Genomic DNA, 26,853 nt, shown 5'->3' on the forward strand with positions numbered 1-26,853 from the left:
TAGAAAGCTCTGAAATGCTTGCATTCAACAGTCTGGTTGGGGGACATTGCAAACTGGCTTGGTGTGTTTACACCTTTCTGTCTACAGTGAGAAATTTTCTCCTTGACAAAATACAGCAAATGGATTTTTCTTGTGGGTCTGGATATCCCACAGGCATATTTGAACTGGTAACAAGTTTGTACCTTGGCTGTGGTTGGCTGCTGGTTCTGACAGATGGCAGTATCAATCATGGACGTTTTCTTTTAGTTTTTTTTTTATTATTATTGTTTCATTTCATTGATTTCCTCAATGTCGTTATCCCTTTTGTTACCATATAGTAGAAGACACTTAAGCAAGTGTCTTCTACTATAGCTCTGGGCTGACCGAAGCCCTAACGAGTGGATTTGGTAGACAGAAACTGAAACAAGCTTAGGTGCACATGCGGTTATGTGGTTTAGAAACTTGCTTCCCAACCATGTGGTCTCAGGTTCAGTCCCAATTTGTAGACAAGAGTCTTCTGCTATAACCCTGGGCAAATGTCTTCTGGCTATAACTCTGGGCCAACCAAAACCTTGTGAATTGATTTGTTAGATAGCAACTGAAAAAAGCCTATTGTATGTATGTATGTGTGTGTGTGTGTGTGTGTGCATACAATAGGCATTTTCAGTTGCTATCTAACAAATCAGTCACAAGGTATATATATAAATATATATATATATATATATATATATATATATATATATATATATATATATATATAATGTACTGATCCATTCAACAAAAAAAGTACGCCATCTGGTGAGAGATAAATATTTATTTAAAGGTCACAATGCATGTATTAAAGCACTACTAATAGTTTCATATTAGTAGCATTTTAATACATGTGTATTGTGACCTTTAAATAAATAATGTGAGTGTATGTGTGTGTGTTTGTGCATCTTTGTTTTGACATCACATGATTGTTGTAAATGAGCATCACTGTTTTACAAGCGACGTTGTTTGTTTCCAATTTTCCATGTAAAACATGTCTAGCCACGGGGAAGTATTACCTTGCTTGGAAACGAGTAAGGGTTAGGGACAGCAAGGGCATCTGGCCATAGAAAATTTGCCGTCAACAAATTCTTTCTTATTCTTATCAACACAAAAGAGGTGAATGTTAAAATGAAGATGATGATGATGATGATGATGATGATGATGACTTCTGTTGGAATATGCTGTCTGTTTCAGTTAATTAAAAAAAAAAACCAATGAAAAATTTAATGAAATACCTTTTGGCGGTTATTAAACTGATGTTTGGAACATAAATTAACATAAATTAATTATTTCAGGTTTTAATTTAGATCAGTTACTTTAAAACAGAAAGTTTGTGCCATAGAATTAGGAGTGATCTTGGGTGGGTGGGTGGAATGGTCAAAATGGTTAATATCTAACGTTATAATGATGATATTAGCATTCAGATTACTTGGTCAAATGTAATGTTTATTTATTCACTTTGCTTTGAATTAATCATGCATTATCTTGTGGCTTTAAGATTTCAACGATGTGATTGTTTATTTTTAGAATGACATTGTTGGTTAGGCGTGAGAGGCCAAAATGTGGTCAGTTTAAACATACAATAGATAGAATATTTAGGCCTTTTGTGGCTGATTTAAATGCTAAAAGGTTAATGATATAACCTCACTATTATGTGAAACATGTTTCTTTAGCATTATTTGAACCAGTGTAAATCATTTAAGCACAACCTTTATCCCTATTCTCTCTCCTGCTGAGGAAGCCATGTATTCACCTCTTCCCATCTCTTCCTATATATATATATATATATATACATATATAATAAAAAGACAACAAACAGAAAATTTGACCTATATATATATAAAAAAAACATGTAGTAAATAAACAAATGAACATATACGAAATACCACCTGTGTATTTAGTCCATGTTCTTTTGTTTATTTACTACATGTTTTTTTAATTTTATATATATAGGTATGTCAAATTTTCCATTTGTTGTCTTTTTATTTAATTCTGAAAATAATTATTTTATTTATGTAACGCACTCACTCTAATTGTTTTTACCTATATATATGTATATACATACACATACACACACACACACACACACACATACGTACATATGTATGTATATCATGTGATGACATGATTGGCCTGACTGTCAGATGCTGTTATACATCACTGGCCACAATGCACTTTGCCTTGTTTTAGCTTTCAAATGATGCCACCTCGCTGGCTAGGCGAGCAGGCTAATCTCCCTGATTGGAAGGTTAGTCCATCACAGGGTTACCCAATTACAGCCAAGTGGACTGGAGCAACATGAAATGAAGTGTTTTGCTCAAGAACACAACACATCACTCAATCCAGGAATCAAACCCACGATTACTAGATTGTCAGTGCAACACCCTGATTACTAGGCCATGCTCTTTCACATATATTATAGCATATCATATATCACATCATATTCTCTGCTCAGTTGATATCTCTATGACTGTTGCCGTGAGAAAAAGCACCCAGTACACTTTTGTAAAGTGGTTTGTGTTGGAAGAACATCCAGACATTGAAACCATGCCAAAGCAGACATTGGAACTCGGCACAGCTCTCTGGCTTTTTGGTTCCATTTGAACTGTTCAACTCATGACAACATGGAAAGAGGGACAGTAAATAGAAACAATATTATTGTATTAGTTTCTCCTCCCTCCCCCTCTCCCCTCTTACTTCTCTCTACCCATGCGCATCAGCCATTAGCTATTCTAGATATGAAAGTGTCAACGTTATGTGGTTGTTACTGCTGCAACCAAAAATGTTACACATGCCATATAGGAATAGAAAGTTGTGGGTGTTGAGGAATTCCTTCTCTCTTTGTAATAATATTTGTGACAGATCTTCATCAGGTTTTGAAAATTGACTGGCAAAATTACTTTCAGAGGATTAGAATAGATATTCACCGAAGTGGTTATGTCTCCTTGCTTCTATTTGGAAATATATTCTATATGCAGGGCAGGGGTAGATTTAATCCCTTGCTCAGTTTAACACCATCACCTGTCCCTTGACTTTCTTTTGTGATGTATCCTCTATTGCAGGCATTCAGGAACAGTTCTCCAGAATTAGTCGAAGCCTTGAATGGTGATTTCTTCTTCCATTTCTCCTCTTGGAAGTCCTGCATAAAAATCATGGGTGCTACCCTTCATTCTGATTAAGTCATTAAAACAATGTGTGTGTATCTTTTGATTGCAAGTTTAAATTTTCATTGGGAGTGTGTAGGTTCAACATGATTTATTCACAATAATTTATCACATTGTAATTTATAACTTGTGTGTGTGTGTGTATATTCACGTCACTTTATTGTTTATTACATAAATGTGAAATTCCATTGTGGAGTATAGTAAAAAAAAAATTGTTGAAACTCTTCAACAAATGCAAAAATACATACACAAGGCATAAAGGCCATGAGATAACTGTCTGTGAATGACGGAAGGAGAGACAAAACTCACAACAATTCAGTTTTTCTCTGTGACATTCCATGTGGTCACAGTAACCTGATATTGTATATGACCCTCTATCTTTATTTTCTTTTGCCTTGAGCCTGTGGGTTTATTAGGCCAGAGCTTATCTAGATTTTCATGGTGTTTAGGTTGGGAATACAAGACTCTTGCCTCCACCTCCATCCTGAACCGGACACCAATTTGTCACAGGGCTGACCTCCAAATATTACTGGTACTCATTTTTAGCTGAAATAGGCAGAATCGTTAGCACACTGGGCGAAATGCCTAGCGGCATTTCATCTGCCGCTACGTTCTGAGTTCAAATTTCACCGAGGTCGACTTTGCTTTTCATCCTTTCAGGGTCGATAAATTAAGTACCAGTTACGCACTGGGGTCAATGTAATCGACTTAATCCGTTTGTTTGTCTCCTCTGTGTTTAGCCCCTTGTGTGTAGTAAAGAAATAGGTACTCATTTTTAGCTGAATGTACTGGATCAATAGGAAAGTGTTTTGTTCAGAGACACAACTAACCACTTGATCTGCGGATCAAACCAACAAACTAAGGTCAATAATGGTTGTGAGCTCAGCCCCCTAAACTGTAAATCTCTACTAAAATATGTATGTACATTGAAAGAAGCACAAAACTTATTATTCATAATCATATAATCATGTGTATAAATAATTGACAAAACTGTATATACTTGTGTCAAAGTTAAATTTTTAGACTTTTTTAAAGCTAAATTTCAGGGGTTGATTGGAAACTACTTTTGAGGTGCTGAAATTCCAGGTTCAATCCCAAGTATTGCACCAGCAGCAGAACTTCAAATGATTCCTTAAATGAATAAAGGTAAAAGAACTAAAGCAATAAAGCATACTCTTTTACTTATTTCAGTCATTTGACTGCGGCCATGCTGGAGCACCGCCTTTAGTCAAGCAAGTCAACGCTGGGACTTATTCTTTGTAAGCCCAGTGCTTATTCTATCGGTTTCTTTTGCCGAACCATTAAGTGACAGGGATATAAACCCACCAGCATCAGTTGTCAAGTGATGTTGGGGGGGACAAACACAGATACACAAACATACACACACACATATATATACATATATATGATGGGCTTCTTTGAGTTTCCATCTAAATCCACTCACAAGGCTTTGGTCGGCCCGAGGCTATAGAAATAGACACTTGCCCAAGGTGCCACGCAGTGGGACTGAACCCAGAACCATGTAGTTGGTAAGCAAGCTACTTACCACACAGCCACTCCTGTGCCTATAGTGAATAAAAGTAGGAAATTCATGTGCCTAGCTTCTGTACGGATTAATGTTGCAGTGTTGTTATATGACACTAATTGCACTACTTCAATAACGAACTTGAGAAATCTGTAACTTAGTATTTATATGAATTGCATATGAGAGTATATAATAATGTGGAAGGAATGGAATTCATTCCCTTCCTGCAGCATTTATACACAGGATAATCCTTCAGTTAGCTAATATTGTTTAGTTACCTGTGCTTGGCTTTCACAAGTGTTACATGGAAAATTCCAAATTTTTAAAGCCCCTACCAAAAAGGGAGTTGGCATTTTCAAGTATTATAGGGTACTTGGATATATGTTTTCCTTGCTATTTGTTATTAATTCTTTGAAATCTTTCATGTTAGTTTTATAACATTCAATTTCCTCTTGCTAGATTTGTCTTTCATCCTACTTGAATTGATAACTTATGTACCAGTAATACACTTAAGACAAGAACAGTGGACTGTACCAGAATTGAAATTTTTTGACTAATCAAAGGAAATCACTAATTATTAGCCCTGTTGTGTTGTGACAATCTGAGTTTCTGAATCATATTTGTTCCACATTTATGTGGTAATAACATCTGTTAATTTCCTTTCCTTTAACTTCATTTAGTCCCTGCAGGTAGCTATATACTCAGGCCTTCTTCTCATCTCACTTTGTACTATCTCCACTCATATCTTGTCATCTTCACTGTCCCACGTACAAGACTCTGCACTAAAACACTTCACTTAGTCCTTCCTTCTCTGGACTGCAAACTCAGGAATTAGCTCCTCATCAGTTGTAATCTTCCTTGCAGTATCAACTTACAAATGTTGAAGCTGAATATCAACCATATGGACATTAATAGTTCAAAAGAGTCTGCAAAAGTTGAGGCCATTGCCCCTGCTCCTCAAGTTAACTTTATAAAAATTTGAAAATAGAAGTGAATGAAATCTGTCATAAAAAAATAGGAAGAAAAAGGAAATGGATGTTGTTTCCATATCTGGAGAACACAAGACTAAATACTTCACCATTTCTTTCACATTTGGCATGCCACTATTCTGATTTTGAACCCCACGAGAATCAACTTGGCACTTCTTCCTAATTATTTTATTTATTTATGCGCCCTTTTCAAGCCTAGCCAGGCTCATGGGCCCGGTTTCTCGGTTTCTGTGGCGTATGTGTTCCCCCCAGCTGGACGGGACTCCAGTCCATTGCAGCATTACTCAAGGAACAGGAAGAAAGAGTGAGAGAAAGTTGGGGCAAAATAGTACAATAGGGGTTGCTACCACCCACTGCCAGAGCCTCATGGTGCTTTAGATGTTTTTGCTCAATAAGCACACACAATGCCTGGTCTGGGAATCGAAACCGTGAGTCTGCTGCCCTAACCACTGGGCCATTGCGCCTCCATTTCTTCCTAATAGAATAAATAAAATAGATATCCATAAAGTATAGAGGAGATGTGGACATGGGGTTCACTTGAATCAACCCTAATCCTACAAAATAAGGAGCTCATCAAAATAAATATCAATTAAAACAGATATGCTCGTATATTTAATATTGTATGTTCCATCAGTAAAGTAGCATTTAACATGTTATTAATGTTTAAATGATGGCTCATTTCTGGGACACACCAGGTCTATATTTCACTAAACACATTGTTGTTTAGCCCTAGGTTAACTAGACATATGATCAAAAGAGTACTAACCATGACCATCCTTTCATGGGAAGTTGGGTGTGTATAGTATTGGGTTTTGCTTTCATAGGACATGAAATTCAGATTCAACACTGGCATTTTGCAGTGTTTCTAAGCAGATGGTTATATTCTCTATTGTCTCATATTACCTACCTATTGATACAAGGCCAGATCATCTGGTAATGTTATTGGAAATAAACTAAAAATCAGTATATGTTACTTTTTTATTAGAGCAAGATATCAGATCATCTGGCAGTGCTACAAGTGATCAAGATCGCTTATTTATCGAGACTAGGTGTCAAATCATCTGGTAGTGTAACTGGAAATAAATTACAAACCTCATTGTGTCACCTATGTATTGAGACAAGGTATCAAATCCTCTGGCAGTGCTACTGGAGATAAACTAGTAATGTTGATCACCTGATTATTGAGACTAGGTATCATCTCATCTGGAAGTGTTTTTGGAAAGAAACTAGAACCTTCTTTGTCATCTGCCTATAGAGACTAGACATTAGATCATTTGGCAGTGTTACTGGAAATTAGCTTGTCACCTATCAGTAATCTACTTATGCCATGAGGCTGGAGCTAATCTCTGTCTTCCAGAGGGCTTCCTCAAGCCACTGTGTATGTTTAGATATTATGGTTTGGAAATAACCTTATGAACTCTTTGGAACAGTTCGCAGATCTATGATCCCATTCTTGTTACTGCTGTGTTTACATTACGATTTTTTTCCATAAGCACAAGGTACCAGATTCGTGAAAAAGAGAGAGGATATAAGAAACTGTGATGTTCATGGCTTTCCCCCAAGCAGTAGTATATGTGATGTGAAGTATCTATGAATATGAATTAAAAGTGTGTATTTGACTGGCCAGAAGTTTGCTTGTGCTCTAGTTCATGGTAGTCTAGACATATTTTAATATAAAAAACAATGTTGATTATTGAGCTACTAAGGGGAGGCCTTTGTATATTTGCTTGGCATTCAAGAAATAGCAGCCAAATCTCTCTTAAATGGCCCCCTACATTGGATGCATTAAATAATGCTGATCAAGTAGCTCTATTCTGGAATAAAAGGCTGAATGATCACATCATAAATCTTTTTTTTATCACAGGTTTGTTCAGTCAGGGGTAGCTAGGGCCGTAGACAACAACAGTAGGAATTATTCATTAGATAATGTAGACCAATCTTTTATCCTTCACTTGTTTCAGTCATTAGACTGCGGCCATGCTGGGGCATTGCCATGAAGGGTTTAGTCAAAACAAATCTACCCCCAGTACTTTATTTTTAAAAGTCTTGTGCTTATTCTATCAATCTCTTTTTGCTGAAGTTGTCAAGCAGTTGTGGAGGATAAACACAAAGGTACACATGCTCAGGTGGCCCCAAAAGTAGGTTTACAGTTATCACGTAGGCACTTTAAATTTCTCTTAAAACATTTTATTACATTTAAATTTCTATCTTACAAACTGAAAAGGGAACTTGACAAAATTAAGTAAATTAGCATAGAATAATGGTTTCATATTTTTATATAATTAAGATCTAAACTGTTAATATATGAATGGGAAAGAGATAGTTGAATAACTGTAAACCTCTGTGTGTGTGTGTGTATATATATATATATATATTATATATATATATATATATATATATATATGACTGGCTTCTTGTTTCCATCTACTAAATCCACCCACAAGGCTTTGGTTAGCTTGGGGTTATAATAGAAGACAATTGCTCAAGGTGCCTTGCAGTGGGACTGAACCCAGATCCATGTGGTAGGAGGCATTCTTCTCACCACCACAGCTGCACCTGCACCTATGTACACTATTTCTGAAAAAGAGACTGCAGTGTCACTGCATGAATGCTTAGCTGGGAACCTGGGCCCATAAACAGCAACAATGACAAATTGTAAGGTATCATTGCTATAAAAACATTTTAAATAAATGAAAACCCATCCAAAATGTATTTAGACACAGTGTGTTCAGGACTACTACATTATGCAATATGCATTTCCTTTTCTAATACAGAATGGTGCAATTTGAGGGAAATTTGACTACTATTTCTACAAGGTTGTGCAAGCACATTATTTCTTCTCATTAACTTCCTGTCTCTTGGCTTCTCTCTCTCTCTCACATACACACTCACACACACACACACACATATAGGAAAGAAAAAAGACCTATTCATTGCAAAATTGTTGTTTAACCCAGGTCAACCCTGAGTGAGCAGACATAGGCTCATAGGTATTCCAGTCGTGACCACCCCTTTTACTTTTCTTGGATATTAAGTATACATAAGAATACGCTATCAAATATGTTTGTCCATTTTCAAAATAACAGAGTGCCATTAGAGGGAGACTTAGTTGTTATTTCTATTTGATCAAGTAACACCATCAGAACTCTTTCAGCTGCTTGTAGGTTACGAAATTGTTCTTACAATCTGAATGATCCTCTATGTATTTGCTTGACCTGCTGGATATTGCAGCAAAATCTTCCTCAAATCAAACCTTACAGGCTTAAAAAAAAAAGATGTTGAGCACAACAAAAAACAGCGATAAAACATGGTCATAACTGGAGTGCATTTGATCATAGCTCTACCTAATCAAAGATTACCTAGGGCTAAACAATAACATGTCTTTTTTCAGATTCCTCAGGTGTGGCTTAACCATTTTTGTTACCATATTTCTGTTGAAATACCCTGCCTTTGTGGCAATAAATTTTTAAAATAATGAAGAATTCAGTAAAATAATTGTCATTATTAAGTTTTGTTGAGGAGATGAGAAAACATGTTAAAAACATGCTCCAACCAGGACGTCCTGTCATACATTTTTTTAGACATTGTTTATATGCAAATGAAGGAAAGATGGTTAGATACTTCTGTCATTGGATTCTGTTATTGTTTAGCCCTAGACTGAGCAGACTTATGATCAAAGACGTTCCAACTATGCCCACATTGTCATATATAAATATGAAATACTGATGGAAGGTTTATTTGTAATTTCAATCACCATTAACCCTTTAGTGTTTAAACCAGCTATATCAACCCAAAATTATCTTCCTGTTTTATGCTCAAAGCAGCCAGCTCTGACCTCTCACACCTACCCTACAAAGTCATTCTAAAAATAAACAGGGACATCATCAAAATCTCAGAGTTACAAGATGCTGTACAATTAATTTAAAACAATGTAATTAAACAGAGTAATCTGAATGCTAAAGGGTTAAAATGGGAAGTTTCTATCATAGAACCAAGGGCTGCCTCTGGTGAGTTGGTATCAGAAGAGTTAAGGAAGAATTAACTGCCATTTTTAGCAGGTTGAGTAACTACTAAACAACGACAAAATCAAATGAAGGAAGGATAAATGCTTCCTTTCATTGGCTTATGTTTTTGTTGAGCCCTAGGCTGAGGATATGAGGAGACATGTTAAAAACATGCTCCAACCAGGACGTCCTGTCGTACATTTTTTTAGACATTGTTTATATGCAAATGAAGGAAAGATGGTTAGATACTTCTGTCATTGGATTCTGTTATTGTTCAGCCCTAGACTGAGCAGACTTATGATCAAAGACGTTCCAACAATGCCCACATTGTCATATGTATATATTTTTTAATGGTATAGCCTATATAGCACCAGATGGCAAACTCACAAAATGCTCCTGAAATGACCATTATTTTATTAATTCGTTCTTTTGTTCTTTTGCTTGTTCCAATCATTGGACCACATCCATGCTGGGATATCACTTTTGAAGGGTTTAGTCAAACAAATTGACCCCAATACTTTTCACTTTGCGCCTTTGAAGATGTGTGAAATAAAAGATCCCTTCCTTGGCAAACAGGAAGGGCACCTGGCCGTAAAACAATGCTTTGGTAATATATATAAATATCCATCTAACCCATGCTAGCACGAAAAAAAAAAGCAGATGAAAAATTGAAATAAAAGATATTTATTTTATCAGTCTCTATCTACTGAACTGCTAGGTTATGGGGGAATGTAAACAATTCAACACAGGTTGTCAGATGATGAATAAATGCCAAGATGAGAATACACACACACACGTGTGTGTGTGTGTGTGTATATATATATATTTATATATACATACATAACATGCACACACATACATATATATGCATATGTATGTATGTATGTATGTGTATATATATATATATATATATGTGTGTGTGTGCGTGTGTGTGACCGGTTCCTATGCAGTTCAGTCTGACCAAATTTGCTCACAAGACTGGTTGATTTGGGACAACAGCAGCAAACACTTGCCCAAGGCGCAGTGCAGTGAGAGTGAACTTAAAACCATGGGATTGGGAAGCAAACCTCTTAACCACATAACCATCCTTGCACATTTATTTATTTCATTGTTTTTAGTTTTACTTTCCAGGAATTACTTCGTTATCCTTTTAACCTGTTGTTTTTTTTGTGTTTTGATTTGATTTTTGTTTTTTGTATTCCTCAGCATATGTATGTATGTATGTATGTGTGTGTGTGTAAAGACGTTTCTTAATTTTCATATTTTTTACTCTCCAAGAAACTTTTGGTATGTAATCATGGAATTTTAAGATTATTCTGAAGAACCAGAAGAGGAATTTTTTTTTTTTGTTAAATCTTGAAAATGTCTGGCCTTTATCATGGACTAAGGCTGCTGCTGCTGCTGCTTGATATTCAGAATGACAGACAATGGAACCAACAAATTCTGTATAGCTTTTTTGAACTTTTATATCTCTTTTCTCTCTCTCTCTCACTCTCTCTCTTTTCTTTTAAAAACCCACAATCATGAAAACAATACATATTCATACATTCACACATTTACATAATTTTTGCTTATTTGTAAACAAATACACACAAAAACAAACATCAATTTTTTTGTTTTGTTTTTGCTTAATTTTTTAAAGAATAATCAACATTTTCTAAAATTATAATTTTTTTTCAAGAATTGTCAATTTTTTAAAAATGAATTATTGATTTCTTTTTTAAAGAATTCTTTCTTTTTTTTTAAATAATTACCAATTTTCTTTCAAGAATATTAATTTTTTTTTTTTTTGTAACAGTTTATCACAGTTTTTAAAAAAATTCAATTTATACATGACAATTATTGATGTTCACCCTACTTCTCTAGTGAACCAAATTTCCCATTCAACGACTATCTTTTATTGAAGTGGAAGACTTTCTTCAGAAGTTAGCCACTATTCACAAACAGTTTACAATACAATGACCACACAACCTGTATTATATTTAAAAGAAAAAAACCCAACTAACACTGCAGTTATGTGATATAAAACATGCAATCACATTTTTTTTACCGTGATTCTGCAAAAGTAAAAAAAAAAGCAACAAAAAACTGCACCCCTTTGCACCAATATCATTATTTATTTAATACTATGTTCTGTTTTTTTTCTTGCTATTTTATCAATGAAATTTTTATTATCTATTCTTCCCTCTCTCTCTCTCTGTCTCTTTTATACCACACTCTCATTTTTATTTTTCTGTCTTTTTTCCCCCCATTAACTAATGTTGTGATTAAAAAAAAAAATAGCAGTGAAACTTCATTAGTCTGGTTTTGGAAAGTGGTGTTAGGGTTTATTGTAATATAATAAGCTGATTTGAAGGAAGAGGACTCGAGTGTTTTCTGCATGATCATTCTAGTTTTGGATAGTTAAACACACAACCCAGACTTCTATTTAACATAATGTAGTTGGTAATATGGAAATATTACTGGAATCAGATAATCTGTCTCTCTTTTTTTTTAACAAAAACTAATATTTATACATACAAAGTACAAAAACCACAAACCTGATACACTAATTTCTGAGAAAGAAAAAGCGGATCTGACAGTGTCTTCTTTGTCACAGTTTTGAGTAGAAAGTTGGGTTTACAATATTATTAGACTCAGCGTCCGACTCGTCTCTCATTCCAGCTTTGTCACTTTTACTATACTGCATATATGCTTGGTGGAACTCAGATTGAATCTAAACATGACTACTTCTTGGACATTTGATAGCTGTTCTTAAAAAAGCAGTCACAATGGAAGATATAAAGGTACATGGGCAACTGAGGCATCATAACTGCTTCTACCTAGGTTACATATTCTACATGTCCCCTTATAAATCAGAAAATAAAGTGGTAGTATTTCATCATCACATACACATTGCCTGTTCATGGTTTGAAATTAATTATAGTGAATGAAATGAACACAGAACTGCTTTCACTTTTCAGTTAGAACAATTTTCCTCCTGGCAGTGAAGTGATGGTATTTCATTGTCACATACACAAGTACCACTTTGCCTGTTAAACTAACAACGACCACCTTTAATAGGTCCATTGTTTATGGTTTCATAATGTTCTTATCTTTGGAATTAGTTTTAGTGAATGAAGTGTACACAGAGTTGCATTCATATTTTTTTTAGAGACAACACAATCATCCTCCAGCAGCCAAGTAGTGGTACTTCATCATCTCATACACAGATACAACCTTGTTGTCATAGTAACAATGATCACTTTTAAAAGGTTTGTTGTCTGTGATTTGAAAATGTTCTTATCCATGAAATTAACTAAGAAGTCTACACAGAACTAGATTCATTCTTCAGGTAGAACAATTTTTCTCCTAGCAGCCAAACATTGGTTAGTATAACAAGAAACTGAATGCTCTTTAGGTTTTACATCAGAGTATCCTTCTCTTTGATGTTTTAACAAGAACCAGGGGTTCGTCATTAACAAAAATGTCTTATAATAAATTGATTCACTCTCTTAGGTAGTTGTTGACACTATGTTTGGTTCATCTGTTATTTGGAGATTTTATTTATGCCTTGCTGAGTTTCTTGTAACCTTCCTGAACAAGCTTGGCCTGGTAAAGGTGTCAGTTTAATTGCAGATGACCTGAGGATGTAACAGATGACACTGGATTACAGGAGACTAGTTGCACTCAGAGCAACCTAACATATGTGTACACAGAGACACTCTTCTGCCTCTCTTTCTCTCTTATGCTCTCTTTACATATACACACACAAACAAATGCATTTCTACCTCTCTAGACACACACTCTCTTCTATCTCTTTACAAATATACATTGGCATACTCAAACACGCTTCTATTTTTACATATAGACACACACACACACACACACACACATTCTTTTTCCTCTCTACAAATTTATATACATGCCCTCTCTCTATTTCTAGTTGCACATACATGCTCTCTTTCTTTCAGCTACCTCTCTCTCCTCACATACACTTTTTTCTGCTTTTCTAGATACACACACACACACTCTCCCCCACTCTCTTTCTTTTCTACCTCTCTACAGATACACACACACATGCACACACACTCTTACCATGTCATATATCCCTATATGGCTTTCAATAATTAAACTGAACAACACAAAATTTAACAGACAGTTTTTGCTTAAGCACCATATCTAGTGCTTAGGTTTTTCTTTCCAGTAATTGAAACCTTATTTTTTAAATACTTTAGATATATTTGAAATATCCTTTTATTTCTTCCATAATTCTTGCTCTTTGTTTTCTGTTTAAACATTATATATATATATATATCCACTTTCTTTTTAATTCCTAATTCTTAGTAACAAAATCTACTAAACCATTTTGTTAATGCTCACCTCCCATGACTAGCAGTGGTACAAAACAATATAGTTTCTTGTCATTTTTTTAATTATTGGTGGGGATTGGCAGAATTGTTAGAGCATTGATAAAATGCCTTGTGCATTTGTTTCAGCTCTTTGCACACTAAGTTCAAATCCCACCAAAGTCACCTTTACATTTCATCTTTTCAGGGTCGATAAAATAAAGTACCAGTCAAGTACTGGGAGTGATGGTATCGACTAATCCCTTCCCCGCTCAAAACTGCTGGCCTTGTGCCTAAATCGGAAAACATTATTATTATTATCATTATTATTATTATTATTATTACTATCATTATTATTATTATTATTATTACCTGTTGTAAATTACATTTATAAGAGTCTATTCATAAAATCTGGTTATTAATTATAATTATATTGTTAATATTTATTATATTTTATTTCTTTGAGGATGTTTGAAGATGTCATGTAATCAATGGCCGTTTTTCATGTCTGAAGAATCCCGTGGAAGAGTGGCACACCTTCAAGTAGCTATGTAAACCGATCCTTGACGCTGCAGGATTTTTCTTCCTGTCTGTGTGGTGCTTAGTAGTTTTAAAGAGAGAATCAGTCCACTCGTGTCATATAATTTTTCTGGGTTTATCTGAAGTTGAGAACCATAATGGGCTATGTCCAACATGATGTAGCCTTGTATAACCCATCACCATCGCTGTATTGTGTCATCTTCGCCAAGACACTTAACTGCCAAATGGCTCAGTTGACCAAGCTGTAAATAAATGGGTAAACATCATCCTACTGTGCTAAACAACCAACACACTTTACAATTGATCTCTGTTTCATTACTGTGCAATGCTAACTTAAAATTCTTCCGTGGGATGAATTTTGAGATTGAGTTATGGTATTAACCATGTCATGCTGTGTTCCTACCATAGTGGGAATAGATTAACCTTTTGTTACCATATTTCTGTTGAGATGCTCTGTGTTTCTTTCAGTTAATCTATATCTATAAAAGGCAGGATGTGTGTGTGTGTGCGTACGTGAATGTACTTTATGCACATCCACAAATTAGCACGCATGTCACTCCAATTTTAGGAGGACATTGGTCATGACCATGGCTGTGCTTTTGTCAACTTATTTTTCCTGAGGCACCCCTGGATAGTGGTAAAAATAGCCTTTCAACCATAACTTTTACCAATTTTCACGTTGGTGAAATTCGTAAGTTTGCTAACATGAGTTAAGTCCCCTGTCTTATAGCAGACCCATTAGTAAAATATAACTTTTTGGGCCAAAACTTGACAATAAGAGCTTGCGGATATTCCGCTACAAAACATTCAATAATATCAAAGCAGTAACTTTCATAAATCAGGGTATAATTTTTGAAGACTCTTTCTAAACCCAGTCAACGACAGGCATTTCTGCTAGTTTTAAATATAACAAAGAACTTAGTAATTATCATTAAGCTAGTGTTAGGAACATAAATAGTAACTAAAGTTTGGTGGAAGATTTTAATTCAGAACTTGTGAAAACAAGACATTTGTGCTATAGAGCCAGAGATGGGTAGGTATCAAAATGGTTAAACATCATCTTTACCAGATTTCTGGTAAAGTGGTAATGAACACATAGATTAAAGAAAAAAAAAAAGCTGCAGCCAATTCTGTTCAATAGTTTGCCTGCAATCATTACCTTTGAGCTGTATTTACAACTATTTATTTCCTTGCTCAGGAGCCCAAGAGGGTTAAAGGGAAAATTTGATAGGCAGGTATAGCAAATAGTGAGCTGGCAGAAACGTTAACGCACCAGGCGAAATGCTTAGCAGTATTTCATCTGCTTTCATCCTTTTGGGGTCGATTAAATAAGTACCAGTTACGCACTGAGGTCGATATAATTGAGTTAGTCTGTTTGTGTGTCCTTGTTCGTCCCCTCTGTGTTTAACACCTTGTGGGTAGTAAAGAAATAGGTATAGCAAATAGCTTTAAGAATAACTAAAATAATTCCTAACAGAAATAGTTACTGAAGTAAGAATTTTGTGAAAAATTTTGCTTAATGAACAAACCACATGTATTTTCAAGAACAAGTAGCATCTACAGTGGCAGTGTTGGTGGTATTACCATTTGTTTTTTATTTGAACTATTCAACCATTTCTTGTTTCTTCTCAAATGTTGCTGAATAAGGCCTCACATTTGCAGGGTATCATTTGGAAATTGTCTGGTGTCAGCTGCAAAATTTGATCTTGACTTAAAATATGAGTTCTGCAGTATTTGCTACATTTGGGCTTTTCCTTGTTACACAGTTTCCTATGAATGTATGCCCTAGCCAGCTTGAAATCTTTCTATCTTTTCTCCTCTAGGCATATACAAGTTGATGAGGAATAGCAGTTTTAAGCTTAGTTCATACAGGGTGTGAGAGGTATTTGAGGATATATTTAATAAAACAACTCTAATCCAGCAAAAACTAAATGTATTTTAATAAATCTATGCATAATTATAGGTGCAGGAGTGGCTGTGTGGTAAGTAGCTTGTGTACCAACCACATGGTTTCGGGTTCAGTCCCACTGCGTGGCACCTTGGGCAAGTGTCTTCTACTATGGCCTCAGGCTGACCAAAGCCTTGTGAGTGGATTTGGTAGATGGAAACTGAAAGAAGCCTGTCGTGTATATGTGTGTCTGTGTTTGTACCCCCAACATTGCTCGACAACTGATGGTGGTGTGTTTACATCCCCGTAACTTAGCGGTTCGGCAAAAGAGACCGATAGAATAAGTACTGGGCTTACAAAGAATAAGTCCTAGGGTCGATTTGCTGGACTAAACATGGTGCTCCAGCATGGCCACAGTCAAATGACTGAGACAAGTAAAAGAGTATATTCTATGAAACTGCATTCAGATTTGATCACTGATTCAAAGTGAAATCATTGACATGTTTATAGTAAATCGTCCTTATTCATGTCAGGCATCACCTAGACACTGACAGCCTCCATTGAAGCTATGGTATTGTGAGGATGTCAATTAATCTCCCTTTCAACAAGGCTCCAAACATAGTAGTCCATGGGGTTTAAATCTGGCAAGTTTGGCAACCACAAGTTTCAGGTTGCATGATTGTAAAGATGGCCCGATCTTCATTCTTGGATTACCTAGGCTTTGCAAGATGGTGTTGACCTGTTGAAATATGTATGGCCTTCCACTGTGTACATCTGCTATCCAAAGCTTAACAACTGTCTCCAGCACCTCCTTGTATCCAGCAGCATTAACTCTAAGACCCTGTTGAAAGATTTGAGATGGCACAACATGACCTTCAATACTCACTACCCCTAAAACCATCACAGTTGCTGGAAACTTAGTGTACATTACTATGTGGACATCAGAAGGATCTATACATAACTATTTGTCATTTCCCCTGTTAAACTTATGATGGGTTTTTGGTTGAAGTTTTTTCCATCAGTGAAGAACCGAAGCATGCCATGTTCATGAGGGTTTTTAACCTTAAGTAGTTATTTGGCATGAATCAAATGGTTTTCCTGAGTCTTTGGAGATATGAATTGATATCTCCTCTGTACATATGGCTTGTATTTCAATATTCTTGTGCACCACAGTTCTGGTAGTCCACTCCAACACCTGAAGTACTTTGGCGATGGCCCCCATTGATTTTCTGAGATGATAAGTTGATGACTTGTGGTGTCCTTACAATGTCCAAACGTTCAGAATGATTTTTGTCCTTTGATGCTGTTGAAACATTCTTATCAGAGGCTTTATATTGCATCTGAAACTTTGTGTACAAAAGATTTTGCAGCATTTAGAAATTTATCAGTTTCTAAATCGCAGTGTTATGCACATATGGCAATAATGACTGCATGTCTTTCCATTTCTTGTGTTAGCATTTTATCTGCCATAGTGGTGGAGTCTGAAAGAAAGAAAAACCTTTTAGTTGGTTTCAAGAGAGTAAGAAATTATTAATAATGTGTCCTCAAGCACCCCTCATAGTTGGTAGACTACAGACAATTCGGTCATAAGTTCAATTCATATAACTAGTACATGTCTGGACAAAACACAGATAACTCTGTTTATCTTAGTAGCAAAACAAATTCCAATCATAATTTTGTAAGTAATGGGTTAAGCATTCAACTGATAAAAACAAGGAAAATATGTCAAAGTTTTAGCTTTTCAGACCATAAACTTCGTGTTTAGAGAGGAAAGGTTTTTCATATTTACATCTACACGACATGTACAGTTTGATCCTTAATTATCACCAGGTGTTTTATTCCTGGACATGTACATTTGTACCAAACTGAATTCATACTTGTACTTGTAACGGCGTTCATCCAGGGCGGGTTGAGCCAGCTTCTTCTCTGGTCCTGACAGCATCACGAATCATGGCGGCCTATGCTTGACTGTCTTGTGCGAGGTCACTGGAGATAGTGAGCCATTCGTGGTTCCATCTGCGCAGACCGACCACCTACGGACCCGAGAGTTCGGAGAGGTCCTCCTTTATTGTCGTTGATCAGGTCTTCAGCTGCCCACCCATGCGTTTGCGCCAGTTGGGAAGTGGAGGTAGGAAGAGGACATCGTGAATCAGCTCTCCCTCTGGACGCCAGGGTGCATGACCGAACCACCTTAAGCGCCGTTGTAGAAGCACCGGAGATTCAGGCAATGATGAAGACTGGCTGTAGGAACCCGATCAATGCGTCGGCAGCGAAGAATGCGGCGGAGACAGTCATTGTCGAACACCTCCAGCCTTTGCTGATCGGCTACCCTCATAGGCCATGTTTCACAACCATACAGGAGGATAGTTTGGTACAAATTAGTTTAATGGACCCCTTATTAATTTTATCATGGAACACATAAGATTTTCAAAGGAAAAAAAAATTGTAGACCCTATGCTTATATTTTATGGAAAAGTCTTGCAAACCTGAATTTGAATGACATTAAATGAAACAAAACTTGTGTTAGGGAGAGAATTTATTCATATAAAAATTGTAAACTCATATATTTTGAAGATGGTGCAAGCATGAACTGTGTAGTTAAGAAGTTCACTTCTCAACCACATAGTTTTGGATTCAATCCTACTGCATGGCACCTTTGACATGTGTTTTTTACTATAGCCCTGGGACAATCAAATCCTTATCAATGCATTTGGTAGATAGAAACTGAAAGAAGCCTATCATGCACACACATACACACACACACACACACACACACATCATCATCATCGTTTAACGTCCGCTTTCCATGCTAGCATGGGTTGGACGATTTGACTGAGGACTGGCAAACCAGATGGCTGCACCAGGCTCCAATCTTGATCTGGCAGATTTTCTACAGCTGGATGCCCTTCCTAATGACAACCACTCCGAGAGTGTAGTGGGTGCTTTTTATGTGCCAGTAGCACGAGGGCCAATTATATATTTATATACACACACATATGTATATATATATATATATATATATATACATACATACACGTGTGTGTATCCTTTTCTTGACATTGTGTGAGAGTTGTAAACGTTTGTTAATGTCATACAAGCAGTATCATTCATTTCTAATATTCTGTGGAAACTTGTCTAGTCATGGAGGAAATATTACCTTAGTTGGAAATAGGTGAGGGTTGGCAACTAAAAGGGCATCTGGCCATCGAAAATCTGCCAATCAATGTAAGCATGGACAAGTGGACATAAAATGATGATGATAAATACACACACACAGTGGACCAAAAGTCACAAAGTCTGACTGCATATTGTTAAGTGTGCATAAAACCCAGTGGCTTCAGCAGTTGCATCAACTGCGTTTTTAAATTTCATGGCTTTTGATTCATTGTGTGTGTGTGTGTGTGCGTGCGCATGCGTGTGTATTTATATCTCTTTGTCTTGACATAAGATAGATGTAAACAAGTGTCACTGTCAAGCAAGCAGTGTTATTTATTTTCAGTCTTCCATGAAAATGAGCCCAATCAAGGGGAGATATTAGCTCGTTTGGAAATAGGTGAGGCTTGGTGACAGGAAGGGCATCCAGCTGCAGAAAAACCTGCCCTAAGGAATACTGATTGACCCATGCAAGCATTGAAAGGTGGATGTTAAGGTGGTGGTGGTAGTTGTGGTGGATATCGGTTTGTATAAAATACAGTTTTTAAAAGACAAATTTCTTTGAGGAGCCCCAGAATTTTTGCACAGAATGTAGTTTGAGAAAATTTGGCCTTGTGGTTAAGAAATAAAGGGTCTTTGATTAAATCCAATTTCATATTATGTAAATATGCAGCAATTAGATATTTGATGGCCATCAGAGAGTAAACCTTTTAAATCATGTTGATATATAAGCATCCTCGCATAAGGCTTTGGTTGACCTGGGGCTATAATAGAACATACTTGCTCATGTGACACCTTGGACAAGAGTCTTCTACTATAGTGCTGGACCAACCAAAGCCTTGTGAGGGGATTTGATAGATGGAAACTGAAAGAAGCCTATGTGTGTGTGTGTATATACATATATATATATATATGTGTGAGTGTGTGTGCCTGTGTATGTATATGTGTGTGTGTGTATATATATTTATATATATATATTTTTTTTATTTATTTATTTATGCGCCCTTTTCAAGCCTAGCCAGGCTCACAGGCCCAGTTTCTGTGGCATATGTGTTCCCCCCTAACTGGACGGGACGCCAGTCCATCGCAGTGTTACTCAAGAAACAGGAAGAGAGAGTGAGAGAAAGAGTACAACAGGGGTTGCCACCACCCCCTGCAGGAGCCTCGTGGAGCTTTAGGTGTTTTCGCTCAATAAACACACACAACGCCTAACCACTGGGCCATTGTACCTCCACAGAAAATAAATGCGCCCTTTTAAAGCCTAGCCAGGCTCATGGGCCCGATTTTCCAGTTTCTATGGTGCATGTGTTCCCCAGCTGGAAGGGACGCCAGTCCATCGCAGCGTTACTCATTTTTGCCAGCTGAGTGGATTGGAGCAACGTGAAATGAAGTGTTTGCTCCAGAATACAACACGTCACCCGGTCCAGGAATCGAAACCACAATCTTACGATCATGAGTCCAACACCCTAACCACTAAGCCACATGCCTCCACATATATATATGAGTGTGTGTGTTTCCTTGTTTTGTCTTCACGTGATAGAAGTAAAATTATTGCCACTGTCATACGAGCAGTGTTATTTATTTCCAATATCCTGTGAGGACGTTTGACCGTGAGGGGAAATATTTACTTTGTTGGAAACAGATAAGGGTTGGTAACAGGAAGGGCATTTGGCCTTAGGAAAATCTGCCTCGATAAGTTAATTCTGATCCATACAAGCATTGAAAAATGGGCGATAAGGATGATTTGTATATCTATATTCTTGCATTAAGGTTAATGGTCAGGAGATATTGTAATATTAACAATTCATTTTGAATAGTTAATATTCAGGATAAATTTCAGAATTCTAAAAAACAGTCAGCTTTGATAACAATAAATCAAAAGAAAAGTTTGTTGAATATCAAATAAATTTAACTGTTGCACAGCTATTAAATTTATTCAACTTGCTTTCCTTTAACATTTAGGTGGAGAAGGCTAGCCACTGGATTTGGTTAAAAAGAGACGATGAGCAATGGCTAGAAGAATATTGAGCTTTATTTGATAACCAGTTGATCTAGCAAGCAGGGCTTCATATCAGTGAGGGGGGCCGGTGCGCATTGATGCCGTCGAGAGGTAGGCCCCGAAACAGCGCGCATTCTCTCCTGATGACCCCATACACTTGCTGGCTTCCGGTATGCAGAGTTTTTGACTGGTAGCACTTGCATGTGCAAGTTGTTTGCAGGACATGCTAACCATAAAATACACTATTCATTGTTAAAACATTCCCTGCAGATTCAAATGTAAATCTCTTTGCTGGTAGTCTTTGTCCAGAGAGCACTATCTCCCTTTACATGGAATATGTTCATAATACACATTTCAGTGGTTCACCAGTGTAAGGAGACTTTGAGAAACAAAAGTGTTTTGGCCTTGTTGTGTGTTTCTTCAGCAAATAATTTGTTTGCTGATTCCTATAATCAAGGCGTAGGAGTGGCTGTGTGGTAAGTAGCTTGCTTACCAACCACATGGTTCCGGGTTCAGTCCCACCGTGTGACACCTTGGGCAAGTGTCTTCTACTATAGCCTTGGGCCGAGCAAAGCCTTGTGAGTGGGTTTGGTAGACAGAAACTGAAAGAAGCCTGTCATATACATGTAAATATATATATATATATATATATATGTGTGTGTGTATGTTTGTGTGTCTGTATTTGTCCCCCCAACATCGCTTGACAACTGATACTGGCGTGTTTATTTCCCCGTAACTTAGCGGTTCGGCAAAAGAGACCGATAGAATAAGTACTAGTCTTACAAGGAATAAGTCCTGGGGTCGATTTGCTTGACTAAAGGCAGTGCTCCAGCATGGCCACAGTCAAATGAGATCATACTCTTGTTAAATTCATTGATCCAGAGGAGTAGCTTTGACCAAAGGGATATGCAATGAGATCAAAATACTATAATGTTTTCAAGTACGAGTGGCTGTGTGGTAAGTAGCTTGCTTACCAACCGCATGGTTCTGGGTTCAGTCCCACTGCATGGCACCTTGGGCAAGTGTCTTCTACTAAAGCCTCAGGCCGACCAAAGCCTTGTGAATGGATTTGGTAGACGAAAACTGAAAGAAACCTGTTGTATATATATATATATATATGTGTGTATGTGTATATGTTTGTGTGTCTGTGTTTGTCCCTCCCAACATTGCTTGACGACCGATACTGGTGTGTTTACATCCTCGTAGCTTAGCACTTCGGCAAAAGAGACCAATAGAATAAGTACTAGGCTTACAAAGAATAAGTTCTAGTGTCGATTTGCTCAACTAAAGTCGGTGCTCCAGCATGGCCGCAGTCACATGACTGAAACAAGTAAAAGAGTAAGTCCACTTGTGTGTTATTTTGAACACAATACATTGTCTGAAGATTGGAGGTGTCCTGCATTGACATAAAACACCAGTGATTAAATATTCATGTTCAAATCTGCCAAAACATATTAAGAATGAATAGGTATCTTGTTACTTAGATCTTGCTTGCACCTATTGCTTACTCCAGCCCTGGAAAGATTTGAACTCAACACTGCAAGCTTTTATATAAATTCCTGAGTTGTCTCTCCTACCATTCTTGCAAAGAATCAAAAAGTTTTTTGTTTTTTTTACCTCATTATTATGAGTGTAATTTTAATTAATTAAACTAGAAATTTCTTGGCTCACTTTATTGACATATTTAAAGGTGACAAACTGGTAGAATTGTCAAGGCATCAGACAAAATGCTTAGTCACATTGCTTGTGGCTCTTCACATCTGAGCTCAAATTCCACTGAGGTTAACTTTGCTTTTCATCCTTTTGGCGGTCAGTAAAATAAGTACCAGTCGAACATTGATTGGGAGGATGGGGGGGGGGGTCGATGTACTCTCACAAATTTGCTGGCCTTGTGTCAAATTTAGAAAGAATATTACTATATTTAATATAGCCAATACTAAAATATTTTTAAATATTAAAAAATATTAGGAATAATTAAGTGATGAGAAAAAGATAAAATTAATCATTAGCAATTAATACTATTTTAATTAGGCATCTTATTAGACATCTATGGCAAACCATAAACATCACCGTACTTGCCAAAGTAGAGATAAGAGAATTCCTATGTAGAAGCACAATGTGGTAGACAGTAGAAGCAGAGGCCCTCTGTCAGTTATAATGACAAGTGTTACAGGTGACACAAACAACTGAACCACCTGTTCATGAAATTAACATGCAACTAGCTGAGCACTCCACAGTCACATGTACTCTTAACGCTGTCTCAGGGAGATTCAGTGTGACAAGGCTGGCCCTTTCAACTACTGGTACATTTCACTTTTGCCAACAGAGTGAACTGGAGCAATGAGAAATAAAGTGTTTTGCTCAAGAACATAATGTGCTGCTGGAAATCAAACTCACTATCTTACAATCATGAGCTGAATACTCTAACCAACTAAAAAACTACATTTCTTCTCAAGTAGGAGCAGAGATTTTGCATATTTTATAGAATAGCCACTAAGTAGAAAGGCGGCGAGCTGGCAGAAATGTTAACACGCTGAGCGAAATACTCAGTGGTATTTTGTCTGCCGCTACGTTCTGAGTTCAAATTCTGCCAAGGTCGACTTCGCCTATCATCCTTTCGAGGTTGATTAAATAAGTACGAGTTACGCACTGGGGTCGATATAATAGACTTAATCCATTTGTCTGTCTTGTTTGTCCTTTCTGTATTTGGCCCCTTGTGGGTAATAAAGAAATAGGTATTTTGTCTGCTACTACATTCTGAGTTCAAATTCCACCGAGGCCAACTTTGCCTTTCATCCTTTTGGGGTCGATAAATTAAGTACCAGTTACGCACTGGGGTCGATATAATCGACTTAACCTGTTTGTCGGTCCTTGTTTGTCCTCTCTGTATTTAGCCCCTTGTGGGTAGTAAAGAAATAGATATGGCAACTGAAACTGGCTCAAGGTGGCTGGGGATGACAAGATTTCAGATAGAACCCTTCTGTTGGTGAGAACTAATTCAGTCTTTGCTACCTCAGTTAGGCAAAATGAAGAGGCTAAGGGATGAAGTGTTTGTGAGCCTGAGATACTTGGTTAAACATAGGGGTTTCTGACATTACGATGAATTCAGAAGAAACACTTGTAATACCTCTGAAGAGCTCCTGCAATTTCTGTGTGGAGCAAAGCAACTCTGATGTTTATTTTGCTTGAGAGTAATGACTATTGAATAAAGATTTATTGCTGTTGTTGAATGTTGATTGAGCAGACCCATAACCAAAGGCATTTTAGCCATGTTTCTCCCATCTTTGTTTTCATTTTTCCTTCTCTTTCTCAGACATTGTATTCAGCCACTGATGCTGAAAAGTGTCAGAAATGGTGCAGTGCTCAATTAGATTCTCAAAAGGATTTGGCTTTCCTTTGTTTCTGTCCTAGTTCAAACCCTGCCTTAGTCAACTTTGTCTTTTACCCCCTCAGGGATCTATGAAATAGGTTACTAATCTTGAAATACATTTTATTTGATATACATCAACTGTATCCCACCCACCTCCAAGTTTATAAAGGGGAGGTCTTACAGTAGTCCTAGTGCATGCATACAGTCGAATAGATAGGTGTATCCCATTGTGGACTTAGCCAGCAAGAGTTAAGCGACATGGTCATAGATAGAACACAAAGCTCATAACTTATCGACTATTGACCATTCAATTTGACCATTCAATTTGACCATCAATTTGACCATTCAATTTGACCATTCAATTTGACCATTATTTGACCATTCAATTTGACCATTCAATTTGACCATTCAATTTGACCATTCAATTTGACATTCAATTTGACCATCAATTGACCATTCAATTTGACCATTCAATTTGACCATTCAATTGGACCATTCAATTTGACCATTCAATTTGACCATTCAATTTGACCATTCAATTTGACCATTCAATTTGACCATTCAATTTGACCATTCAATTTGACCATTCAATTTGACCATTCATTTGACCATTCAATTGACCATTCAATTTGACCATTCAATTTGACCATTCAATTTGACCATTCAATTTGGCTTGGACACCTGCAAATAAAAAATACAAGTTTGTAAAGGAAAATGATTTATATGATGTGAAAGAAATAATGATGAAGTCTCTAGACTTTTGAAGGATCTACATAAAATATTACTTCTGTTTTGTTTAATCTCTTGTTCCATTTTCCATAAACAACGAATGCCTATCTTACTCTATTTTCCAGTATACAAGTCAATGTAGTATTTAGTATAAACACGTAGTGTAAACATTGAAACATCATTACTATCTTTTCAAATCCCTCTGAATTTCATAAGGAATTTTTGGTCCTCCAAAGTCATCTTGATATATAACTCGATCTACCTTTTTTTGACCCCAAATTTTGGTCTGAAAAATTCAGCTTATATGTGGGGTAAATATGGCCGTTTCAAAGTGTCATGAAGTGGAATTTAACAATGCAGACTCAACTAGTTTTCTCAGATTCTACTATTTTACTATGTTGATCAGTTTGAGCAATATTATATTTCAACAAGGGATTTACTCAAAAGATTAAAAAGCAAAAAATAAAGTAATAATTTTGTATCTTAATAATAAAACACATAATCACTTTTTTTTCTCAAACCAAATTAACTAAAATGTTTTTGGTTGTGTTTTTTTTCTTTTTTCAAGTGGGGTCAACATTTTTTATTGAAATATTTTGTGTGTCAATTCTCTTCTTGCATTTGTTTTCTGTTACATATTCTGATGAATTTCACATTTTATTGATATATCCATTCAATAACACTGCTGCACATTTTTATCTAATATAGAGTATAATAGCTTATATATATATATATATATATATATATATACGAGAAAGAAGCAACAAGAATGGATTAGTTTTTAGTACAATTGTTTCATACAAAGACAGGCTTTATTACAAGTTGCAAAAATTGCAGCAGATAAAAGTGTCCCGTACTCATCAGCTAAAATACATTTGAGTTCTCTAGACATCTTAGTGGGTGAGGTTATACTCATGAAATATTGGAGATAGTTCCATTAGAGGCAGATATATATATATATATATGCATAAACATATAACATAAAGTGTGTGTGTGTGTATATATATATATATATATACACACACATGCATACCTACATATATATGTATGTTTTTGTATACATATATATATATATATATATATATATATATATATATATATATATAATCGGGAGGCTATTTTCATTCTGATTTATTACTAATTTACTCATTT

At 36.3% G+C, this 26,853-nt stretch overlaps 1 long non-coding RNA gene across 1 annotated transcript in view; it reads left to right on the forward strand.

Annotated features, from left to right (window-relative positions):
- The first annotated feature begins 6,159 nt into the window (after nt 1-6,159).
- Nucleotides 6,160-26,853, forward strand: part of LOC118764185 — a 28,730-nt gene continuing 8,036 nt past the window's right edge. The window contains exons 1-2 of the long non-coding RNA XR_004999968.1: nt 6,160-6,492; nt 20,088-20,093. This is a non-coding gene — a long non-coding RNA (uncharacterized LOC118764185). The remainder of the gene's footprint in view (nt 6,493-20,087; nt 20,094-26,853) is intronic.

This window comes from Octopus sinensis, linkage group LG7 (assembly GCF_006345805.1).
Source record: "Octopus sinensis linkage group LG7, ASM634580v1, whole genome shotgun sequence".
Classification (NCBI taxonomy): Eukaryota; Metazoa; Mollusca; class Cephalopoda; order Octopoda; family Octopodidae; genus Octopus; species Octopus sinensis.